General features: G+C 33.6%; 1 long non-coding RNA gene across 1 annotated transcript in view; it reads left to right on the top strand.

Annotated features, from left to right (window-relative positions):
* Positions 1–23,633, top strand: part of LOC117031346 (uncharacterized) — a 107,168-nt gene extending 83,535 nt beyond the window's left edge. Inside the window, exon 3 of the long non-coding RNA XR_004424507.1 lies at positions 23,450–23,633. This is a non-coding gene — a long non-coding RNA (uncharacterized LOC117031346). The remainder of the gene's footprint in view (positions 1–23,449) is intronic.
* Positions 23,634–23,887: the final 254 nt, after the last annotated feature.

Genomic DNA, 23,887 nt, shown 5'->3' with positions numbered 1-23,887 from the left:
ATACATTAAAAAGATTATACATAATGATCAAGGACGGTTCAACATACTCCAAGTGACATCCATTTTTAAAGATGACTGACTTGTCAAGAGGGTTGTACTTCAAGTCTTGGTACTGGAGCTGTCTGTCCCATCTGACATACATTCAATGTGGCAGCAGCAACAAACTGATGTCTTGTTTTAAGTCACTGAAAATTATTGTAGTTTAGCTATCACTGTGATTCTAGAGAAACTTTTTTAACTTAATGAATTTTTATTTTACATTGCTAAATTATGAGTTAAGTTATACTGACATACTTTTTTTTTAAAGGTCATTTTGGGCTTTAAAAAGGATGCAATGGTTATTGGAGCTCCCTTGAACTCCTAGTAGTTCTTTGTAAACTTTTCTATGCATTTCACTCTTATTATACATGACATTTTTCTAAGTTAATGTACAAAATTATTGACAATACAAAACCAGAAAATAAGACACTAAAATTTAAATTTCATTAATTAGAATGTGTTTTGTGATACAACATCTTTACTATTTTTTTCTGCATTCACCATAGTCATTAGCCTTTATGATATTTGAATGTCTTTATAAATATATTTATGTATGACCTGTTAGAGTATAACATAGATTCATGCATAATATATTATTTGATTTGCACAGCAAAACCTCCATTTGGTGTTGTGACAGGTATTTTTAATCCAAATAGGAAGCAGTTGCCTAGAAATCCCTTTGTTCAAAGTTTATGATTTCAATTTTATTGAAGTGAAAATTACTTAAATTCACATACCCCATATGGGAAAACCCAGTGTTTCTCTACCTCAGTATCTCCCAGAATTCTCAGCCAGCTTATATGTCTCCTACTTACTGCTCTCTCAAATCACTAACATGTTATAAATGCTCGATTTTACTGTAACTTACACCTTATGGTTGATTGATTATTTCTCTCTGCTCTGCAATAATTTTGAAGAAGAAATACAAGCTTGTATTTGGTTGATTTATTAAGACTTTGAAGACAATAGTATTAAATAATATATAGTAGAAACTTAATATATTAGACATCCTAATTTTGAAAAATCTTTTGGCATTTCTGTTACCTTCACTGTGAATACTTTTTTCCCCATACTGTTGTGGTACCTTGCTCTCACTTTCTCCTTTTTACCTTTTTCTTTCTTGCTTATCTCTTTGAGATCATACCTTTGGGGACTCAATTTCATGTTCTTTCTTATAAACAAATTTAAGCATCTATTAATATTTTCCTTTTGGCTCACAACCTCTCTCGCATAATTAATTGATATACTCTAGCAAAGATATATCCATTCATTATGTGTCTAACTGTTCAGAACATGGAAGACCTGGAAAAGACTTTGGAATTTTGATCTTTACCCTCATCCCCAGTAGCAGATGGAATTGAGTAAATTAGAGATGATTTTCTCACTGATCATAATTATGCCATTTTTGTTAGCAAGTAGGAACAATTATGTGGAATCTAAAAGCAATTGTGTGGAATATAACAAATATAATAATTTCATTAACAGTCATTTTTCACTTCCAACTACACTCTATTTCAATTTGACGGAAAGGATCCAAAATTAAGGAGCTAGCTTAGTTGAATGACACTGAAAAGATAGATATTCAGACATGAATCTTAGTGTCTATCCACTGTTTTAAGTCTTCAAATTGATTTCCAGTGATGCCAATGTATTCAGGATAGTGCCATGTATATTTACACACTTGGTAAATATAACATACACATGTACATTTTTAGCACGTGTGAGAAAGTGCAGAGTTATACATAATTGCTTAAAAGCTATGTGGAAATACTTGAAATTGTCTAAAAGCAGTTTTTGTCCATTTAAAAATAATTGCTGTCAGCTTCAGTCAGGTAGATAGAGCAAGTGCTTACTTACAAAAACAAAAGAAAGTAAACAGTTTTCATTATGTGTGAAATTGAATTGTATTGCTAGAAAGGAAGGGTATAAGAAATCTCTCTCCTATTACCTAAAGCATTATAAATAAAGGGATCTGGGAGACATACCAGAGAGGCCAGGAATAAGTATATATTTTCTCCTCTTGTTGCACACGTTGCTTCAATAAATGTTAAGCAAAAAGCAATCTTGAGAAGAGAGGGTGGATAAATTGTATTATTGGAAGATTACTTTCTTTTTTACAGCATTTTGGAAAACAGAACACAGTGGAGAGGCATTCTTTTCATCCTAATCCATCGATTTACAGTCAAGAGGCATAAGTAGGGCTCAGTAAAGAGTTGTGGGATCTGCATCAAGGCTGGGTCCAGAAGCAGTGGGCAAGGAGATCTGATCTGAACTTGGAACTAGCTCTCGAGGCTGGCTGCAGTGGTCTGCATTGTGATGTTTGGGGTCAAGGGATTTTGCAGTGTTTCTCAAAGAGTAATGCAAGGCTTTTTGCATCAAAGGATTTTTTTCCTGATTAAATTCAAGCATAGAGAAAAGACTTCACTATTCTTACTTAATATATAAACAGAATGCAGTAAAAAATGTAATTATTCATATGACATTCTGAACACCTTTATTAACAGGCATAGGTATTAATACATAGTCATCTTACATAAATAATTAGCTTACAAAAAGAAGTAACAGTAGACAGACAACATCACCATCATGGGTTTGATGTTAGCTAGATCTAAGAGTCCTTTTACTGACTCATAAGTACTTGACTAAGTACTGGTTACATACACTTTCTAATCCTGGGTATCTTCATCTTTCAAACAGGTTGAATAATCCAATTATTGCAGTGTTATGAGAATAAAAATAGTGTATATGTTCTGGTCAGTAAACAATTATTAACTTTTTTTTGTCTTTATAGAAACAACGAGTTGATTTATCCTTTTTAATGTTGTCTATGGGGGATGCTCAATAATATTTTATTTAGGGTAAGAATGCATGTATGCATGATCTATGAACATAATCTTATATAGAGGGAAAAACTTTAAGAAATTTTTAACCAGAGAATACACGAAATCATTTCCTTGATGACCTCAGTTTGACCCATTCAGTCATTACATTTTGAAGATGTATAGACAGCAGATACAGAAACACCATATATTTATTTATTTTAGCTCCCTTTTCCACTGGGGAAGTAATCAAAACAAATACATACATAGGGAGCAAAGGCAAAACTAGATAAGAAGTTGCTTTATTATTAGCTGATGAATTCTAATATTCTACTTTGGAATCTAGGGGATTTAATTTATAAACACACACACACACACACACACACACGTGTATATATAACTTCAGTGCAAAGGAGACTAGTCTATAAAGTCAGCTGGCACCAATTCCCTCATCTCTGATTATATCGCTCTGCTACCAAGTGGAAAACATATGATTCAAAGAACAGCTTCTACTGGGGAAAAAAAAAATAAAATAAAAGTTTATTTCAACGCTTAAAGCCTGAAGCAAAGGTAGGTGGGTCTATGGTTTTCAAAGTTTTTAAAACCAAAATCTAGTAAGAAGTACTAGACCCTGAGCATTTGCATATGCATGCACACAAAACACACACACAACACACTTACTGCATAAAATGTTTCATGAAACGTACTTAATTTTCCTGAGTTTGAAACAGTTTCATATATTTTGTTCCATTTCAGTTATGTTTAATTGCCTATCTAGATAGAGTCTATCTAGATAGAGTCTGAAATCTAAATTCGTGAATTAAACTGAGGAGCCAGGGCATTATTTCTCTGTTTTTATGAACCACCCTGAGGAAAACATGTGAATATACATCTTCCTCACACTTTTTATCAGATCAACTAGAAAAAAGTGACGCTTTAGTATTTTTTTCTTTCCTTTTCTTTGCCTTGAGTATGTACTTTTCAGAACTTGACTCACATCGGGCACTCAGGAAGTCTTCTCAAACAATCTGTCCTCTTTCTATTTAACCCTAACCCCGAGGCTGGATTAGCTGTCTTGAAATTTATGTTTTCAAATTAACTTGTGCATTTGAGGTCAAATTCATTAAATACTCTCTAAAACCAAGGTCCACATGTTTGATACCTACATTTTCTTCTGTGCAATTTATTGTTTCAGGTCTTATATTTAAGTCTTTGATCCATTTTGAGTTAATTTTGATACATGATGACAGGTAGCAGTCTAGTTTTATTCTTTTGCATATGGTTTTCCAATTTTCCCAGAACATTTTTTGAAAAGGCTTTCTTTTCTCCACTGTATGTCTTTGGCTTCTTTGTCAAAAATTATCTGCCCATGTATATGTGGGCTTATTTCTGGATTCTCAGTTATGTTCCTGTGTATCTGTTTTTCTGCCGATAGCATACTGTTTTGATTATTGTTGCTTTGTAGTTAGTATAAACTGAAGTCACGGAGTGTGATACTTCTGGTCTCATTCTTCTTTCTCAAGATTGTTGTGGCTAATTGGGGTATTTTCTGATTCCATATAAATTTTAAGATAATTTATTCTAGTTCTATGAAAAATGCCATTGGTATTTTGATGGGGATTGCATTGAAGCTGTATATTGCTTTGTGTGATATGACCATTTTAACTATGTTGATTCTTCCAACTCATGAACACAGGTATCTTTCCATTTCTTAGTGTCTTTTTCAATTTCTTTTAATAATGTCTTATAGTTTTTAGTGTATATGTCTTTCACATCCTCTGTTAAGTTTGTTCCTAGTTATTTCATTCTTTTTGTTGCAATTGCAAAATAAATTGCTTGTTTCATTTATTTATTTATTTTTAAATATCATTGTTAGTACATAGGAACACAATGGATTTTTGTACATTGATTTTGTGCCCTGCAACTTTACTGTATTTGTTTACTGTTTCTAATAGTTTTTTGGTGGATTCTTTATGGTTTTCTGTACTACAAAGAATCATGTAATCTGCAAAAAGTGACAGTTTGACTTCTTCCTTCCCAATTTGGATGCATTTATTTCTTTCTCTTGTCTGATTGCTCTGGCTAGGATTTCCAATATTATGTTAAATAATACTGGTGAAAGGTATATTCTTGTTTTGTTCCTGATTGTAAAGGAAAAGCTTTTAGTTTTTCACTATTAAGTGTGATACTACCTGAGGGATTGTCATATATGGCCTTTATTATGTTGAGGTACTTTCCTTCTATACCCATTTATTAAGTGTTTTTATCATAAATGGATGTTGCATCTTGTGAAATGCTTTTTCTGCATCTATTGATATGATCATGTGATTTGTATCATTTTTTTTTAAGGTGGCGTTTCACATGATCAACTTATGTGTGTTTAACCATCCTTGTACCCCAGGAATGAATCCCGCTAGATCATGATGTAAAATCTTTTTAATGTATTGTTGTATTTAAGTCGCTAGTATTTTGTTTAGGATTCTTGCATCTGTATTCATCAGATATACTGGTGTGTAGCTTTCTTCTTGTGTACTTTTCTTACCAAGTTTTAGTATTATGGTAATGTTGGCCTAATAAAATGAGTTAGGGAGTATTACCTCCTCTTCAATTTTTTTTTGGAAAATTTTGAGACAAACAGGTATTATATATATATATATATATATATATATATATTTTTTTTTTTTTAATGTTTGGTAAAATTCACTAGTGAAGCCATCTGTCCTGGGCTTTTTGCTTATGGTGAGGTTTTGGATGATTGTTTCAGTTTCCTCTCTGTTGATTGGTCTATTTGAGGAAGTAAGAGCAAAAATAAATGAACAGAACCATATCAAACTAAAAAGTTTCTGCACAGCAAATGAAACTGTTAAAAAACAAAAACAAACAAACAAACAAAAAAACGAGCCTACTAACCAAATGGAAGACGATATTTGCAAACAACACCTCCTATAAGGTGCTAATATCCAAAATATATAAAGAAGTCATACAATTTAACAACAAAAAAGACAATCCATTTTAAAAGGGGCAGAGGACCAAAACAGACACTTCTCCCAAGAAAACATACAAACGGTCATCAGATATATGAAAAAAATGCTCAACTTCAGTAGCTATTAGGGAAATACAAATCAAAACATAATGAGATACCACCTCACAACTGTTAGAATGGCTATTATCAACAAAACAAGTAATAACAAGTGTTGGAGAGACTGTGGAGAAAATGAACCCTCATACACTTGCTGGTGGGAATGTCAATTGATATAGACACTATGGAAAACAGTATGGAGGTTCCTCAAAAAATTAAGAATTGAATTCCATACAACCCAGTTATCATTTTTCTGGGTAATTAACCATAAAAACACACAAAAAAAAACCCTGAAAACATTTATCTGTAATGATATATGTATCTGTATGTTCATTGCAGCATTATTCATGGTGGCCAAGACATGAAAACAACTGACATGTCCTTTGATAGCTTATTGGATAAAGAAGGTGTAGTACATATATACAATGGAATATTACTCAGCCATAAGAAAAGATGAAATACTGCCATTTGTGACAGCATGGATGGATCTTGAGATTATGATGCTAAGCAAAATAAGTCTGAGATAAAAAGTAAAGAACTATATGATTTCACTCATATATGGAGTATAAAACTGAAAGCAACAAATGATCAAGACGAACAAACGAACGTAAACTCAGACAAAGACAACAGTTTAGTGGTTACCAAAGGGGAAAAGTGAAGCGGGAGAGATAAAAAACAGTAAAGGCAGTCAAATATATGGTGATGGAAGGATATTTGACTTTGGGTGGTGAACACACAATGCAATATATACATGATATATTATAGAAATATACACTTGAATTCTATACAATTTTATTAATGAATGTCACCCCAATAAATTTTGAAATAACTTGTGCATTTCTGCCTCCGTGTTTTCCCATAGGCTATGAGGAGGTTGATGATATCATGATGATCAGTGTGCATTTCTGTGTGTATAAAGTCTGACAATTAAGTTCACGAACTTGTTGCAACGATGTTGCTAACCTTTTTTGATATTAGAGGGATTATTCATTATGAATTTGTACCAACTGGACAAACAGTTAACCGAGTTTAATATTTCAAAGTGCTGAAAAGGCTTAGTGAAAAAGTTAGACGACCTGAACTTTTCACCAACAATTCAAGGCCCTTGCATCATGACAATGCACCAGCTGACATGGTATTGTCTGTGAGGGAGTTTTTAGCCAGTAAAAAAATAATTGTATTGGAACACCCTCCTTACTCACCTGATTTAGCCCCCAATGACTTCTTTCTTTACCCAAAGATAAAGGAAATATTGAAAGGGAGACATTTCTGATGACATTCAGGATATCAAGGGTAATACGACGAGAGCTCTGATGGCCATTCCAGAAAGAGTTCCAAAATTACTTTAAAGGGTGGTCTAGGTGCTTGCATCATTGCATAACTTTCCAAGGGGTGTACATCAAAGGTGACTGTAGTGATATTCAGCCCTTTTTCTAGGGTGAGTTGGAGAGCTTAATTGCCTGACTGCTGTATGTGTGTTTCCCCACTACTCTATGAATTCCTCAAGGTAGAAAGCAGGTTACTAGGGAAGGCAAAAAATATTAATTTTATGAAAAAATGAAAAGTGTGAACTGGACTCTGATAACTATTTTAAATTCGCTGACAAGTTTTTATATGTTTGTTTTACACTTACAATGATATTTGTAAGGATACAGGATGTTAACAGGCTGCTATATATTTGTGTCTGGCTCTCAGATAGTGTATATAAAAAGACAACAACAACAAAAAATAATCTATTTCAACAAACGCTGAGAAGACTGTTTATGTATGTGAAACATTAGTCAAGCCAGCACAAATAGGTATTCTGTTTAGAAGTACCACTATCCATTAAAGTGAATCCTGATCTGCATATATAAATCTTTCTTGTCATTGGGATTTATTTGTAATTTTATATATCAAATTTTCAGTAGCCATCACACTGACACTCATTATTTAAACTTAATCATTTTAATTTTATTAAGAGATAATATTCGTAGGAGAAAAATGACACCAATATTAGTAATTACTGCTTCATATTCAGTAGCATTTCACACAAAAACTAAATGTTCATTAAGAAATATACATTATCTGCTTTGTCGATTGTCAAAAACAGCAGTATTTTCACTCCTCAACTATGAGGTTCTCATCCTAAAAAGTCAAGTGTAAAAGCTTTCACTTCTATATAGTTTCTGATTACCAGAAGAATTTTAACTCCAGCTAACCTTCGTTGCCTCCAGCTAAGCCAGTGTGTGTGTGTCAAGGGGAGGTATTGAGTCAATCTTGTCATAGTTGAGTTAGGTTTGAATATGTCAGTACACAACAGGTCTCAAATTTCTCTAGTGTTACTCCATGCCTGGGGTTGTTTGTTGGAATTACGTGTGTGTTTTTCCCCACACTTCCTCAATGTCTGCCCCACTCTCAGCTTTAGGTCTCTCCCTTGGTGCTATTGTTCAGGAATGGTCTTCCTCCACGTTCTGGTCCTTTTCCCAGAAGTAGAGAGCTCTCATCTGTTACTCAGTGCTTTCTCACTTGGTTGTGGGGAAGTGTGACAACTGGACAAGGACTTTCTCTCTTCTAAGACTTAGTCTTACGCAGGCACTTTGCCTTGGGTCCAGGGACAGGGGTTGGGGAGGCGATAGTTCTGAGGTGGGGAGTTGGGGAGGACCCTCCTAATGATCCTGTGATCCCGTATGTCTAGACCCAGCATGAATCATTGTTGCTCTCCCAAGAGTAGAGTTGTTTTTTGTTTATTTGTTTGTTTGTTTTGGTTTTTCCTTTTCCATGTTCTCAGCTGCAATGGGCTTTCACTAGAGCAATTTTGTTTTCTCTCTTTTTTTTTTTCTGTGCCCCTTCCGCAGAAGGTTAAGCCTTAACCTTTAATTGTATAATAGAGAACATGGAGATGACTCCCTCAATTACTGCTAGTCACCTCCTCTACGTCTATATCACAAAGGATGTTTTCTCAGTAGTGTAGCCTGTATTTTTCTCGAGTACTTGAAGAGGTCGCTGAGAATAGTTTGTAAGTGGGTGTGAATTTTCCTAGTGTCTGCATCTTCCTTCTCAAGGTTTCATATTTTTTCAGAAGTCCATACTCCACCTAAAGGAATTTCTTAAAAAACTTAGCTAAATTAATCTTACTGGAGTACAGCAGTGTGGGTCCCAGTTAAGCAGGTACTTTGGGCTTCATCAGAAGGTCACTATCTTTCCGTAGATTGTGGGTTAGTTGGTTAGCCTGTGATCTTACTTAGCTCCTTGATGGGTACAAGAAAAGTTGTGAATTTGCTGATTATCCAGCATTGTTGTTGTGGTTGTTTTTGCTCTAGGTGACAGTATTGTTTAATAGGGGGGAATAATATTCCTTTTAGTTTTCTATATCTGGAGTGAAAGCTGGAAATCCTGTGTTGGTAATTTTTTTTAAAGTCATATTTCCTAATCAAACACACTGCATTGCATAATTGCAATTAAAGTGAATTATACTACATTTTTATATAGTCCATTAAACATTAGAGTGTCACTATTTCTAAGACAGCATTAGGAGAAAAAATGGGGCTTATTTATTTATTTTTATGAAAGAACACATATTTATAATGGCTTTCACAGGCTTATTGACCACATTTAAACACTTAGTTTTTTATTTATTTATTTTTTTAATTCCTATAAGGTTTCAATTTCTTCAGTAAAAAAAAATTGTTACCATGGTTTCTGGAACTTAATTCTCACAGTAAATGTAGGATGATTTCATAATCTTTATAGCCATGATATTCAAATATTATTACTATTTGAAATGGAGATATTAATACACGTGTAAAAATAGTGTTGTAATAGTTGGTCCTATCAATACATTTTATAGAAGCCACACTAGTATTCCTTTATGGTTGATAACACCTGTCCTAACATATTTTTAGGCAACAACATTTCTTCCCTATTTGGTATAATTGTTGGATATCAATGCGAGGGTTGTCGCGTGCTTATGAAGATTTAGACCTATTTTTTTAAAAGGCCAATATACACACTATTGTGTAGAAACAAATATTTCTCTTAATTTTTAAACTATTTTTGTCTTAAAGTTTTACAACCTGATATCAAATATATCATCTGTATATCTTGCTATGAAAATATGACATTTTCTTTATTTAACGTTAATGATACTACTTTATCAACTGTTAGACAATAAAGTGACGCAAATGGGAATCAAACCTAATGCAACCTTGGCATTAGGAGCACAGAGCTCCAAACACCTGAGCCACCAGGCCAAAAACAACAAAAGAACATGACAAACAAATGAGAAACAAAAACTCATAGACACAGGCAATAGTTTAGTGGTTACCAGAGGGTAAGGGGGGAGAGGGGGTGGTAGATGAGGGTAAGGGGGATCAAATATATGGTGATGGAAGGAGAACTGAATCTGGGTGGTGAACACACAGTTTGATTTATAGATGATGTAATACAGAATTTTACACTTGAAATCTTTGTAACTTTACTAACAATTGTCACCCCAATAAACTTTAATTAAAAAAGAAAAGAAAAGAAAATGATTAGCTAACTATAATCCACACTCACAAAAATCTCAATTAAAATACTTGACATTTTGGAGAGATACTTGGGTCCTACCGAAGAACTGTTGTTCAAGGAGAGAATGTTAAGTCCAGGAAGTTGACTTTTTAGAACATTTCCACCGTAATCCTGATGATGAATATATATGAAACTTAATGAAAGCTTATATTAAACATTATTCCAAGTTATTTAAACTCTATGTTTTTAGTGTCACATCATCTGATTTTTCTAGATTATAACATTTAGGACGACTGTGTAAATAGTGTCAGTGTATATACATTTAATTAGAAAAACTTCCATTTTTTTTCCAGAGGGGAAACATAAATGCTGTCCACCAGAAGAGTCCTCTTTCCTCTACAAAGCAAAATTGAAGCACTTTTTAATTATGTTACTTAATGAGGCTTATATTAAAATCTGTATGATCAATACATGCTAGAATCAGTGTCAGGGAAAAGAATATCCTTCCAGAAATAATTGGTATGATTTATTATTTGGATAATGATAACAGTATGTACTGCCATAGTTCTTTTTCTGCTTTTCTTCAGAGAAAACTATAATTTAACAAAAGTGTTGGTAATTTATATTTATTTGCTTTCATGGTGAGTATTCAAATGACCTATTTTTACTTATATCTAATATAAATTTCAACATAAATCACCAATGTATTTACAGTTAAAAGTAAATTGTCTTATTTTAAAATAAATAATAATCAATTGAAAGTTTTATTTCTTTTATTGAAGCATATGCAGTTGATGTATCTTTGATATTTTGCTTAATTTTAATTTATGTCTATCTTTTTAAGGAAGCAGTTATTTAGTTTGTAATGCTTAACCTGCTTGGGTCATGAAGAGGAGTGTTTAATCTGACACCTGGCTCACATAGAATTAAAAAAAAAAAAAAAGTCATGATCACCATTGATAACTTGATAGAGCAAATCTTATATTTATAGTTTTCATTTTAATTTTTTTGATATTAGAAAATCAGTAATATATAAATACACACACACACACATACACACACACCAGGGGTGCCAAAAAAATGTATGCAAGGGGACACTTTGGTCACCGTTGCTCAAGCAGTAGTTTGCCGTAATGAAAAGTGTCTGGACTCTGATGGTAACCATTCTGAGCAACTCTTGTAATTGCAGAAGTCAAACGTGACTTGTAGTCATCTTTTGTTATTGGTATATATAATTTTGTACAATTGGTACAAATTGGTATATACAATTTTGTACACTTTTAATACAATTATTCTTTCTTAAAATGTGTATACATTTTTTGGCACCCTCTGTATATTTTTTCTTTATTTTTATTAAATTTATTGGAATGACATTGGTTAGTAAAAATATATAGGTTTCAAGTGTACAATTACATAATACATCATCTATATGTTGCATTATGTGTTCACCACCTAGAGTCAGTTTTCCTTATATGATGGTATATTTGACCCCCTTTACCCTCTGATAAACAATAAACTGTTGGCTGTCTATGAGTTTTGTTTGTTTGTTTGTCTTGTTCATTTGCTGCTTTCGGTTTTATATCCCACATATGAGTGAAGTTACATGGTTCTCGAATTTTTGTTTCTGACTTATTTCGCTTAACATGATAATCTTACAGTATACCATGTTTAACACATGGCAGTATTTCATCTTTTATTATGGCCAAGTAATATACCATTACATGTATGTATTATATCTGCAAGTTTCATTTTAAAACAGTAAAATGTAGTGTAGCAATAGGAGTCAAGCTCTCTTATATGAATTTTTGTTTGATCCTAGGTTCAATAATTACTTTTGTGTTTTCTACTTAATCTCTTTAAGTCTCAGACTCTCCAAACATACTGTAGTTATATAATAACAGCGCCTGCTACCAAAAGCTGTTGTGACCATAAGTATAAATCAATTCAAAACACTAAGCATTGTGTCTGGCACTTACCGTCTCAGGAGTATTAAGGAGGTTCCACACATTGGATAGGGAGAAACTCTAAATCAGGGGTGTCCAAACTTTTTTCAACGTTTTTTACCAAGGGCCCTATGCGGTAAAATACACAAACAGCCGGGCCACTCACTCGAGGTGAAGTACGTATTGCCTCACCTGGTTTATTTAAGTAAACTAAATATATTTTTGGAATTTGCTGTGGGCCAATTAACAATGGATTGCGGACCGCAGTTGGCCAGTGGGCCGCAGTTTTGACACCCTTGCTCTAAATGAACTCTTACTGTAACTTCAGATTCTATTCAGCTTCATTATGTATAAAATTTCTTCTCTAAACTTCCTATTTTGTGGGCAGGGTTAATAACTCTCTCTGATGTAAAAATGTGTATTTCAGTAGACAGAATTTGGAAAATACAGAAAAGCAAAGCCGCAGATAAAAATAATCATTTTCTTTACTGAGAGATAATCAATTAATATTTGATGTTTTTACTTTCAGTTTTATTTCTTCTATAAAGAATATATAAACATGTATCATTGAAAGTACAGGAATAAATGGTATAAGTGTGTTAGACATGGGTGATAAAGTGATAAAAAGGACAGATTTCATATTGCTTACAAATTTATCATCAATAGAAGAAAATATTTGCAACTCGTATATCTGATAAGGGATTAAAATCTAGAATATATAAATAAGTTCTATATCTCAAAAAAAAAAACACAAAAAAAACAACAACAACCTGATTCAAAAATGGGTAGAGGACTTAAATCCAACAATGAATTTCACTAGGTGAATTCATTTTACCTTTGAAGTGACAATTTTCCTACTTAAAAGCAGATTTAATAGCTTTTCCAACTACTAAGTCATAAGAAGGCAGAGTCCCCCAATATCTATTGCAACATATGCCACACTTTGATCCAGGTTTATCCAGAGTTTTGATTTGCTCTTTATTCACATCATTTGGTTGCAACGCCATAACATGTTTTGTTAAACTCAAACATCTCTTCTGGGTATTAAATGGAACAGGGAAATTAGAATCCTTTATTGTTCTATGGAGCTCTAAGAAAGACTACTGAGTTGAATGGTGTCAATGCAAAGAATTATTCCCTTTTCAGGGTCAGCAATGTGTTCATTCAATGCCATAACTGTGATATGTGTGAGTAAAATAATTTTAAGAAATTTTATAAATTTTTATCTGTGAAAAGAATATTGGAATTATTTTAGCAACTTAAAATTTTGTTAACATTTTAAGCTTACTCTCCTGCTCATGTTTTTAATGGAAGATAGGTTAAGCTACTGGCACCTTACATGTTGTGTATTAAATTGTCAATATTACTACTGACCTGCCTGACAATAATATTGTATGGACAACCTGATAAACGGGGAGTATATCTTTATTTCAGTATTTTTATTTTATTATTTAATCTATCATTCATTGCTTGAATGGACAAACACAAATTATAAAAGTCAAGTTTAAATGAAGTTAACATTGCTATTTGCAAAGCTAAAAAGTTATTTTCCAGACCAGAACCTGAAGCTGCCATTCATCATTTTCTTAACTAAATTTGCCTTTTAGCATGTGTTTCCCTGTTAGTGAGTGCTCGTAGCATTTTACTTTGAGTAGTGCTTGCGTTTATTTTTGACAGAGGTTGGGCTTCATACAAAACCATCCATTTAAACCAATAAATTTCGTATAACAATTGTCAACTAAGCCAATATCCTTTCCCTTAAAACTTTGGAATACAATGCAAGTACTGCATGTTTTTACCACCCAATATTTTAATTTCACAGAGGATCAGACAGACATTTCAGACCTGATTTCTACCACGTGTGAACTAGTTCAGTCACTACAAGTTGTTTCTTTGAATATGAGATCAAAGGGGTTAATTATTTTTTAAAAATTCATTCTCACTCTGCACAATTAGTTCATTCTGGATATCTAGAAATGTTTATATCGAGGTACATAGAATGATTGAATCGTACATCTGGGGTGCATCGTAAACTCTTCTGTCTTCATCACAAATACCCCAATACGTGCTGATTTACCACATTTACTGTTTCCTAAATAAATAACCCTACAATCTTCATGATTATCTTCCTTCTCATAACCACTTTCTCCATAGTACACCATCATGCTGTGTCACTTGAACCTTTCAAACAGGCTCCAAACTATTATTTGTGTTGCAATTCTTGTTTCTTCCAATCTGTTCTCAGTAATATGAAAAAGAGTATAATGAGGAGCAGGGAAAAGATAGAGGAGCACATGCTAGAGAGGAACTAATTAATTTGTTTAGCAATATGCAATCAATTTATTTAACAATATAGAATAGCAAAATACAAAGGCACTTAAACAATGTGCTAATGACAAAAAGTAAAGGTGGTTAAGACTAAACTCTGTATGTATGTATATATTAATAACAATCCAAAAGCAGTACGAAATTCTGTAGGATAGCAACTATTACAGTAGCTCACCAAACTATGGGGAAACAGCACTGGAAAGCTCACCAAACTATGGGGAAACAGCACTGGAAAGGTCAGGAATCAAAACCTTGCCAGGTCCACAGCTGGAAAACTGAGGCATCTCCCACTGTTAGCTGCAAGCTGCATACAAATTCCCAAGAAAGCTGGAATGATGAAGAACCACTAATGACGAATGATGACTACACTGTCAACTGAGGTCTGGCTTATAATATCTCTTTAAATGTACCTTAGAGCCAAGTTCCTTTTTCCTGCTTTCCCCTTAGGGAATAACCAGTTCCAGGAAGCTTTGGCAGTTACTGTGATAAAAATAATGCTTATCCGGTTGAAGGGCCAGTTCATTTGGAAAAACAATACCTACTGTTCTCACCTGGGACCATTGGCCCAAGACCTTCAAAAGCCTGGCAATGTGCCTGTCATGTCACTCTGACATAACTTAGTTACTTCTTCACCTCATCTGCTGATGTGGGCAAAACAGACATAAAGTAACATGATCCCATATCTCTCTTGCTGGGGATGAGAAGAGGGAGAATTTTCTTAATCCTAAGCTAACCATCACCTCACATGAGGGAAATAAAAACAACAGCACCTCATGTGAGGGAACAAAAAACTAAAAGACAAATATAACCATCACCTCATGAGGGAACTATGATCACCTCATGAGGGAGAAACAGACAACATGAAACAAAGAAGCTATATCAGCCCTAGAAGCTAAATCAGCCAATGGAGGCAAATTTTCTTAACTTCTTCACTAAAGAGAGATTTACTTCTAAGAACAAAATACAGGTTGGCTGCCCTACAGGTCCAGGACCTTAGTGAAACATAATTTATGCTCTATGTTCTGAAACATATGTACCTATCACTCACACCACCTTTCACACACCTTGTTGTACATTTCACTCTACATAAAATCATAATAGTAATAGTAATAAAAATGATGATAAAAAGAACACTTAACAGTATTTATTTAGCATTTAATATGTGCTAGATAGGCACAGCTTTTTGCATGAATATTTTTTGTGTAATCACAGCCTACATAATTTAAGAAATCCATATTTTAAAATTCCATTTATGGAATTTAAACTAATTTATGTTTAAGAGGTCGAGAGACTTGCCCAAAGTTACAGAGCAGAGTCAGTATTCAACCTAATTCCTGACACAAAAGCCAAACTTATAATGACTGGGCTATATGAATAAAATTTATACATTTCTATCTTTACTTCATCCTCCATTATCTTTCATATCCCAGGATTCAGCTTGTGAGTATCCTCCTTGATGAAACCTTTGTAAAAACATACCTATATTAACTTTGTTGAATAAACGGACCGCACTTCTTTTCATAATTTCATTGTATTTAGTTTTGATTTTACAAACTTCAATGTATGAGCCGAGTTTTTCTGTGCATAGATTTTGAAAATTCTGTGGTAAAATGAGAATGAATAAAACCAATGACTGAGTGTATGTTGCTAAAATGAAAATAATTTATCATGCCAAAGATCATCCTTTGTTTTGAAGCAATGATGTTCCTCCTTTTGAGATATTAAAGTGTTCTTTCCTTGTGAAACGATAACAATATTTTAAATATCTTTAAAAAAATTAATCACTATGAGCTCCTCCTCTCATTTTAGAATTTTATTGTTATGAAATCTAGTAATCTGGAAATGCACGGTCTACATTGAAATTCTTATAAAAACTTACATTTATTTGTAGATAGGTTCTCAACATCACTAATTATCAGATAAATGTAAATAAAAACCACAATGAGATATCGCCTCACCACAGTTAGAATGGCTGTCATCAACAAGAGAAATAATAACAACTGTTGGAAAGACTGTGGAGAAAAAGGAACACTCATACACTGTTGGTGAGAATGCAGATTGGTGCAGTCTCTGTGGAAGGCAGTGTGGAAGTTCCTCAAAAAAATTGAGAATAGAATTACCATATGACCCAGCAATCCCTCTCCTGGGTAGCTGCCCAAAAAATCTGAAAAAAAATTATCCATAAAGATATATGTACTCCGATGTGAAGATCTTTTAAAAATAATAATCAAAAAATATTAGCTAAAACAGACTGTAGTTTATTTTTGGAGATGTCTGTAGTAAGACTCTCTTCCAGTCTCGTTAGATAACTGTATTTTGGTCAATATTAGTTGGAATGATCTGATTTAGAAATAAAACATATTTGCTCCTTTTTCAGCAATAGCTGTGCTCAATGAATGGATATATCGAGTGCTTCAGGGTCTTGATTACCTTTCTTTTTAGAACTAATTTGAGATCAACTTGGAAGAATAAAGAAATGACTGGCAATACTTCATTCTGCTAAAGGAATCATAGAGTTCACTTAAAATTTAAAGGTATTCTCTAAATACTGATGCAATACACAAATTCAAAAAAATGAGAGAGGAATATACTTTTATGTAAATTGCAGTCTAAATATACCAATAATGGCCTACATATATTATGCCACCTTAAGATATTTTTTTTAATAATAGTTTATTTTAGAGCATTTTAAAGTTCACAATAAAATTGAGGAAAAGATACAGACATATCTCCTGTATCTCCTGCCCCACACATGCATAACCTCTTCCATTATCAACATCCCCCGCCAGAGTGGTGCATATGTTACAGTTTATCAACCTGTATTCATCTTCAAAATCACCCAAAGTTCACAGCCTACATTATGGTTCACTCTTACTGTTGTATATTCTATGGTCACATGTATAATGACATGCATCTATCTGAGTATTTTCACTGCCCTAAAACTTCTCTGTGCTCCCCCTATTCATCTCCCCCTGCGCATTCCCTACCAACTGCTTATTTTTTTTTGTTATCTATAGCTTTGCTTTTCCAGAATATTATGTAGTTGGAATCTTACAGTATGTAGCCTTCACAGATTAGCTTTCCTCACTTAATAACATTCATTTATGTTTCTTGCATGTCTTCTCATAGCTGCATAGCTCATTTCTTTTTAGCACTGAATGATATCCCATTGTTTGGATGTACTACAGTTCATTTATCCATTCACTTACTGAACAACATCTTGGTTACTTCCATGTTTTGGCAGTAATAAAAGTGGCGATAAACATCCATGTGTAGGTTTTTGTGTAGACATAAGTGTTCAGCTCCTTTGGGTAAATACCAAGGAACATGATTGCTGGATCACATGGTAAAAGGATGTTTCGTTTTGTAAGAAACTGCCAAACTGTCTTCGAAGATGCCTGCACCATTTTGCTTGCCTATCAGCAATTAATGAGAGTTCCTGTTGCTCAACACCCTTGTCAGCATTTGGTGTTGTCAGTGTTCCAGATTTTCTAATAGGTGTGTATTGTTATCACTATTATTATAATTTGCATTTTCTTGATGATATACTATGATATTGAGTATGCTTTCGTGTGCTTATTTTCCATCTGAATATTTTCTTAAATGATGTATCAGTTAAGGTTTTTGACCTGTTTTTAATTGGATTGTTTATTTTCTTACTGTTGAGTTTTAAGAGTTTTTGTACTTTTTAAACAATAGTTGTTTATAAGATGTATCTTTTGCAAAGATCGCCTTTTGCAAAATAAGACTGTGGTTTATCTTCTCATCTCTTGATATTGTCTTTCACAGAGCAGATTAAAAGATATTTTCAAAATTTGAAACCTCCCCATTTCCAAATAAACCTGAGCCAATGAAAACATGTAAAATTCTAACAACTTTCCGAGATCATCTTTGCAGTTTTAGAGATGAAACTGCTTCGAGTGGAGGTGAGCTTAAGCATAAAATTAAGAGCAGATTTAGGATGAGATAACAAGAAGTCTGGCATCTCTGTGAAAATCCGATATTATTCACCCTAAATGAATCTCCTGAGGTTCACTGCTATCTGTTCTCATTTCCCCAGCATTTGACTTTTAACCAATAACAATTTCAGTTTATCTTCATATATGAATTACTCTCACAAAGGTTTAGCTTAATGGGCAAATTAACAAGGACTCAAATAGCCAGATGAGTTTAAAAACAAACAAACAAATTATAAGAAAAATTCCAGAGTAACATCTGGACTAGAAGCTCTAAATTAGATCAATACACACACACACACACACACACACACACACACACACACACACACACACACACAAGTTCTGACAATTAAGTTCACAAACTCTCCCTAGAAAAAGTGCTACATACCTCATTGCTGAATATCACTACAGTCACCTTGGAAGTACTCCTCTTGGGAATCTATGCACCAATGCCAGCATGTAGTCCACCCTTCAAAACAATTTTGGAACTCTGTTTGTAATGGCCATCAGAGCTGTTGTCGTATTACCCTTGATGTCCTGAATGCCATTAAAATGTCTTTCTTTCAACATTCCCTTTATCTTCAGGTAAAGAAAGAAGTCATTGGGGGCCAGATTAGGTGAGTAGGGAGGGTGTTCCAATACAGTTATTTGTTTACTGGTTAAAAACTCCCTCACAGACAGTGCCCTGTGAGCTCGTGCATTGTCGTGATGCAAGAGCCATGAATTGTTGGTGAAAAATTCAGGTTGTTTAACTTTTTCATGCAGTCTTTTCAGCACTTCAAAATAGTAAACTTGGTTAACTGTTTGTCCAGTTGGTACAAATTCATAATGAATAATCTCTTTGATATCAAAAAAGGTTAGCAACATCGTTGCAACAAGTCATGAACTTAATTGTCATATCTTGTGTGTCTGTGTATGTATATGTGTGTATGTGTGTTTGTGTGTGTATATATGTATATTCACAGACAAATTATAACTTTTGTTAACTATAGGGACTCTTGCCTTTGTAGGATCCTTCCTCCATAAAAATAGTTTAAATATGTTATGACCACATGGGTATAAGGAATAATATAATCCAGACTGTATTCATTGTCATGCATTCACTATTATTAGATCTTCTTTTCCTTCTGATTTAAGAAAACAAATAAAAAATAAAACATTTTTGTGTGTCCCTAAAAGTATCATGGACCATAGGCACTATTAGCTTAGTGATTTTTATTCTTTAAAATTTTATGCTCAAAATTCACTACTTCCCATTTTATTAGGAAACTAAAATTAACCAGTATGTTAATAGTAACTAACATTTTTTTCACAAGTGTTTACTTTGTACAATACTAACTCAGGCATTGTTCTAAGTACTTTTACATGTATTAGCTCACTGAATTTTTATAACAAGCATAAGAGGAATTATTATTTGTATTATATCTCTTCTGGTTTCTGCTCTTGCATAAAAATTCCTTCAAATCATTTTATATCGTTCACAATTTTGTGGATTAAGAATTTAGTAAGGACTCGCCTGAATAATTCTTGATTAGAGACTTTTATGCGGTTATACTCAGATCACAGTCTGGACTACAGTCATCTGATGCCTGAACTAACTGGATTTCTAACATGGCTGGCAATTGATGCTGGCTATTATCTGGGAGATCAGCTGGGGCTATTGTTGACAGGAGTGAATACATGTGGCTGTCAGGGTAGTTGGTATTTGCATATGTGGGCTGGCTTCTGTCAAAGCAAACAGAGAAAACCAGGTGGAAATTCCATGGCCTTTTCTGACTCAGCCTTGGCAGACAAAGCATCACATCTGCTGCATTCTGTTCTACACAAGTGTATCGTGAAGGGCAGTTCAGAATTACGAGTAAGAGACATGGACCACACTTCTTGACGGAGGAAGTGTTAAAGAATTTACAAACTTGTAAACAAAGGGGTGGTATTTTGTTCCAATAGAATCTTATTCACTGAAATGGGTTATGGACCAGATATGGCCCATAGGCTGTAGTTTGAACAACGCTTCTTTAAACGATGGTGTTTGGCTAAATGAATTTTAACATTCCCTTTTGTAGCCTATTCGCTTTATTCTGCTTCAATAGTACAGTCCAGTGGTTGTGAAAAAGATGATCTGCCCCAAAAGCTTACAGTATTTATTGTCAGGCCATTAAGAAAGTATTTTCCCATTCCTATTTAAAGGATCAGCTGTTACATAGAGAGAAAATAGGCATTACAATAAGAGCTTAAATAACTAGACCAATATTACTAAACTGGTTAATGCAAGGATTGGTACCTGTATGTAGTGTCTCTAAAGTGAAAATTTACTTCCATTTCATATTAGGTTGGTGCAAAAGTAATTGCGTTTTAAAAGGTTACAAGTAATTGCAAAAACCGCAATTACTTTTGCACAAACCTAACAATGTCTGCACTTCTTGGTTCTGGTGATAGCTACATTCTGTTTTATAGTAAGAGTCACAGTAAGGAATATATAAATATACCAGAGTATCATGTTGTAGGTGGAGAGAACATAAATTTGAAATTAAAAATTTTAATTTATTAAATTTAATTTATTAAAAATTAAAAACAAAAAATAAATTATTCCATTTGTAATTATCAAAAGTTTCTACTGAGCCTCAGGTCTCTGACTTGTCAAATGGGATCTTTGATTCTTAAGTAATTACTGCATATAAAGTATATTGGATCTTAATTAATGTTAGATATGAGTCATTTAAGTGTTGACTTAGAAGAACAATCCACAATCACTAAGATACTGATAAGTTATAGGTATCTGAGGAAAAAGCCAGGGTAAGGCTGAGAGAAAACCTAGACCTGTATCCTTCAGGATTGATAGTTCTATACCTGAGGGAATAATATTACTTGGAGAAACTTAGACAATTATTCTAGCAATAGGGAAAGCAGCCTACAGTATATATGGAAGCTACTAGTTTTATAATTTTCTGTATATCTAAAATTGTTCTAAAATATAAAATTTATTTAAAAGAAAACCTATTGATTGTTCATTGGATCTTTTCACAGAAATACACAGATGCAAGTTATTGGTTTTCCTGAACTGTAGTTAAATTGAAGAAGACATATTTGTGGTTCTGAGGCTATTTCTAATAAGAAATATTTAAAGTTACATCTTGTAAACAATGAAGCATAACAGCGTCTTAAGAAAAAACTTGTGACATAAATCAAATTATAATAAGTATAAGCAGACTTGACCACTTGACCAAACTTCTGAAACACACAAAACCGTGCACTTAGATAGACTTTTATCCATAGAGAATTACTTCCTTCTGTTTAATTCATTATAGACTATAGGTAATGTATTATTAATTCATTGCATATAATATTCATACAGAATAGAATCTACTAGCTATTGTATGTAATTTATTATTTGTAATGTTTCATATTAAAGTGCTGAGATACTTTATTTTCTTTTTGGAAGTGCCATAGGGAAGAACATTATAATGAAATCATTCTTCATTTTGCAAAATATATTTTTGATTTTACTCCTATTTTGCATTGATCTAATTTATGACAGAAATTTAAATTGTCAGTCACTGTCTGGGCATGGTTTAAGTGATGGATTTTGCTTAGAATAGTATGGACTAAACAAGTTTAATTACAAAGAGTTCTATCCTTTCTATCCTTCAAATTTTATGAATATTAAAACTTTACAAGTGGAATTTAAGTCATCAGAGAAAAATATGACAGTGTTTTTGCAATTACAACATATATGTGCCTTTGAAAGACAGTGGTTATTTTCATTGGAGTGGAAATAAAATTTCATTACTTTCTTATAGTAAAAGCAATTTGAATCATTGCTTTCCACTGAGAGAACCGAAAATGAGCCTTTTAAAAATCTGTCTTGATAATTAAGCAAGCAAACAGGCATGCATAATTATTTAACAAGCTATTGCATGTGCCAGAAAGTAGAATATTTCAAAATTAAGCAAGGGGAAATTTGGTAAAATATTAATATCTACAGGGCATATATATACACATGTGTATTATAAAATAATAAAATTTTTAATTACCTTCTTCGTCCTGTAGCATTATATAGATTAAGATTTTTGCCTTGTTTTTTCCCCTACTTACACTTACAATGTTATTACTTCTGAAATTAAGTCTTAATTGTTACTTTCAATTGTGTTTCCTCTCTCAATTTACGTTTCAACCAGGAGATACTGCGTAGGAGGAAGTCCCATTCTGCATATAAAGTCTATACTGTTTACACTTGGTGGTGGAGTTTAGACTTATAGGATCAACTGCTCAGAATCAACCCTTTCTTCTGGGAACTATCTCTCTCTTCATATGTACTCTAATAAACCTGGAGGGAGTTGGCATATTGTTACACCCAACCCCCCCCCCCCCCCCCCATTCCCCCTTGACCTCCAGTTGAACAAGGTGAGTCAAAGATTGCTGGTTGAAAAATGAGGTCAGTGTATCCTTCCCTGGGATTTCTGTTTTGGGGATTAAGAGAGTTTGTCTTTCTCCATCAACTGAATGTGCAATATTTGAAACACAGGAGTAATGTTTGCCATGTTGTAGGAAAAGGTATTCTTTAAGCACAGAATAAGGAATCTGGCACAGAGAGTAAAAATGGGAAACCCCCTCAGAACATCAATAAGCAAGCCCCAGTTGTTCCTAAAACTCAGCTGCATGTGTATCTTTAGCAGACACTATTAGTTCTCACCAATATCTCCTCAGATTTTTTTTTATAACCAATTCTGGGAGTTTAACCCCTCAACATTTTGTGCTTTTCTGCTAATTGCAAACACTTGCATCATTTTTCAGATAATTGTCTTTGGCGTCTGGAACCTCCTGACCATTTGGATAGCTTGAAGAAAGCACGGTGAAAGCATGTGACACCTGGGTGTAGTCAATGCCTGAGTGTTGTGGAAATACAGAAGTTCAATTCTTTGCCTAGATGGGAAAGAAACTCTGAGGTATAATTCACACTCCAGAGCTCCCATAAAGACCAGGTGAGTCTGGGCTTCACCTGAAATCACATTTTTGATGAACTGCCTCCTTGCTCTCCTGTCCCCACCTCCTAATGGGTTTCTTCTACAAATGTTTTTTTTTTTTCATAAATTACTTGCATTCACATCCCTGACTCAGGTTCTGCCTCTGGGAGAACATGAATTAATATAGAACTTATCCATCTATCTGACTACTCTGAGTTTGTTCATGGTCTTTCAGTAGACTCTCCTTTCACTTCAATTAATTTACATT

This window comes from Rhinolophus ferrumequinum, chromosome 11 (assembly GCF_004115265.2).
Source record: "Rhinolophus ferrumequinum isolate MPI-CBG mRhiFer1 chromosome 11, mRhiFer1_v1.p, whole genome shotgun sequence".
Taxonomy (NCBI): Eukaryota; Metazoa; Chordata; class Mammalia; order Chiroptera; family Rhinolophidae; genus Rhinolophus; species Rhinolophus ferrumequinum.
The sequence above is the reverse complement of the archived record's forward strand: the minus strand, read 5'-3'. Positions and strand labels throughout refer to the sequence as shown.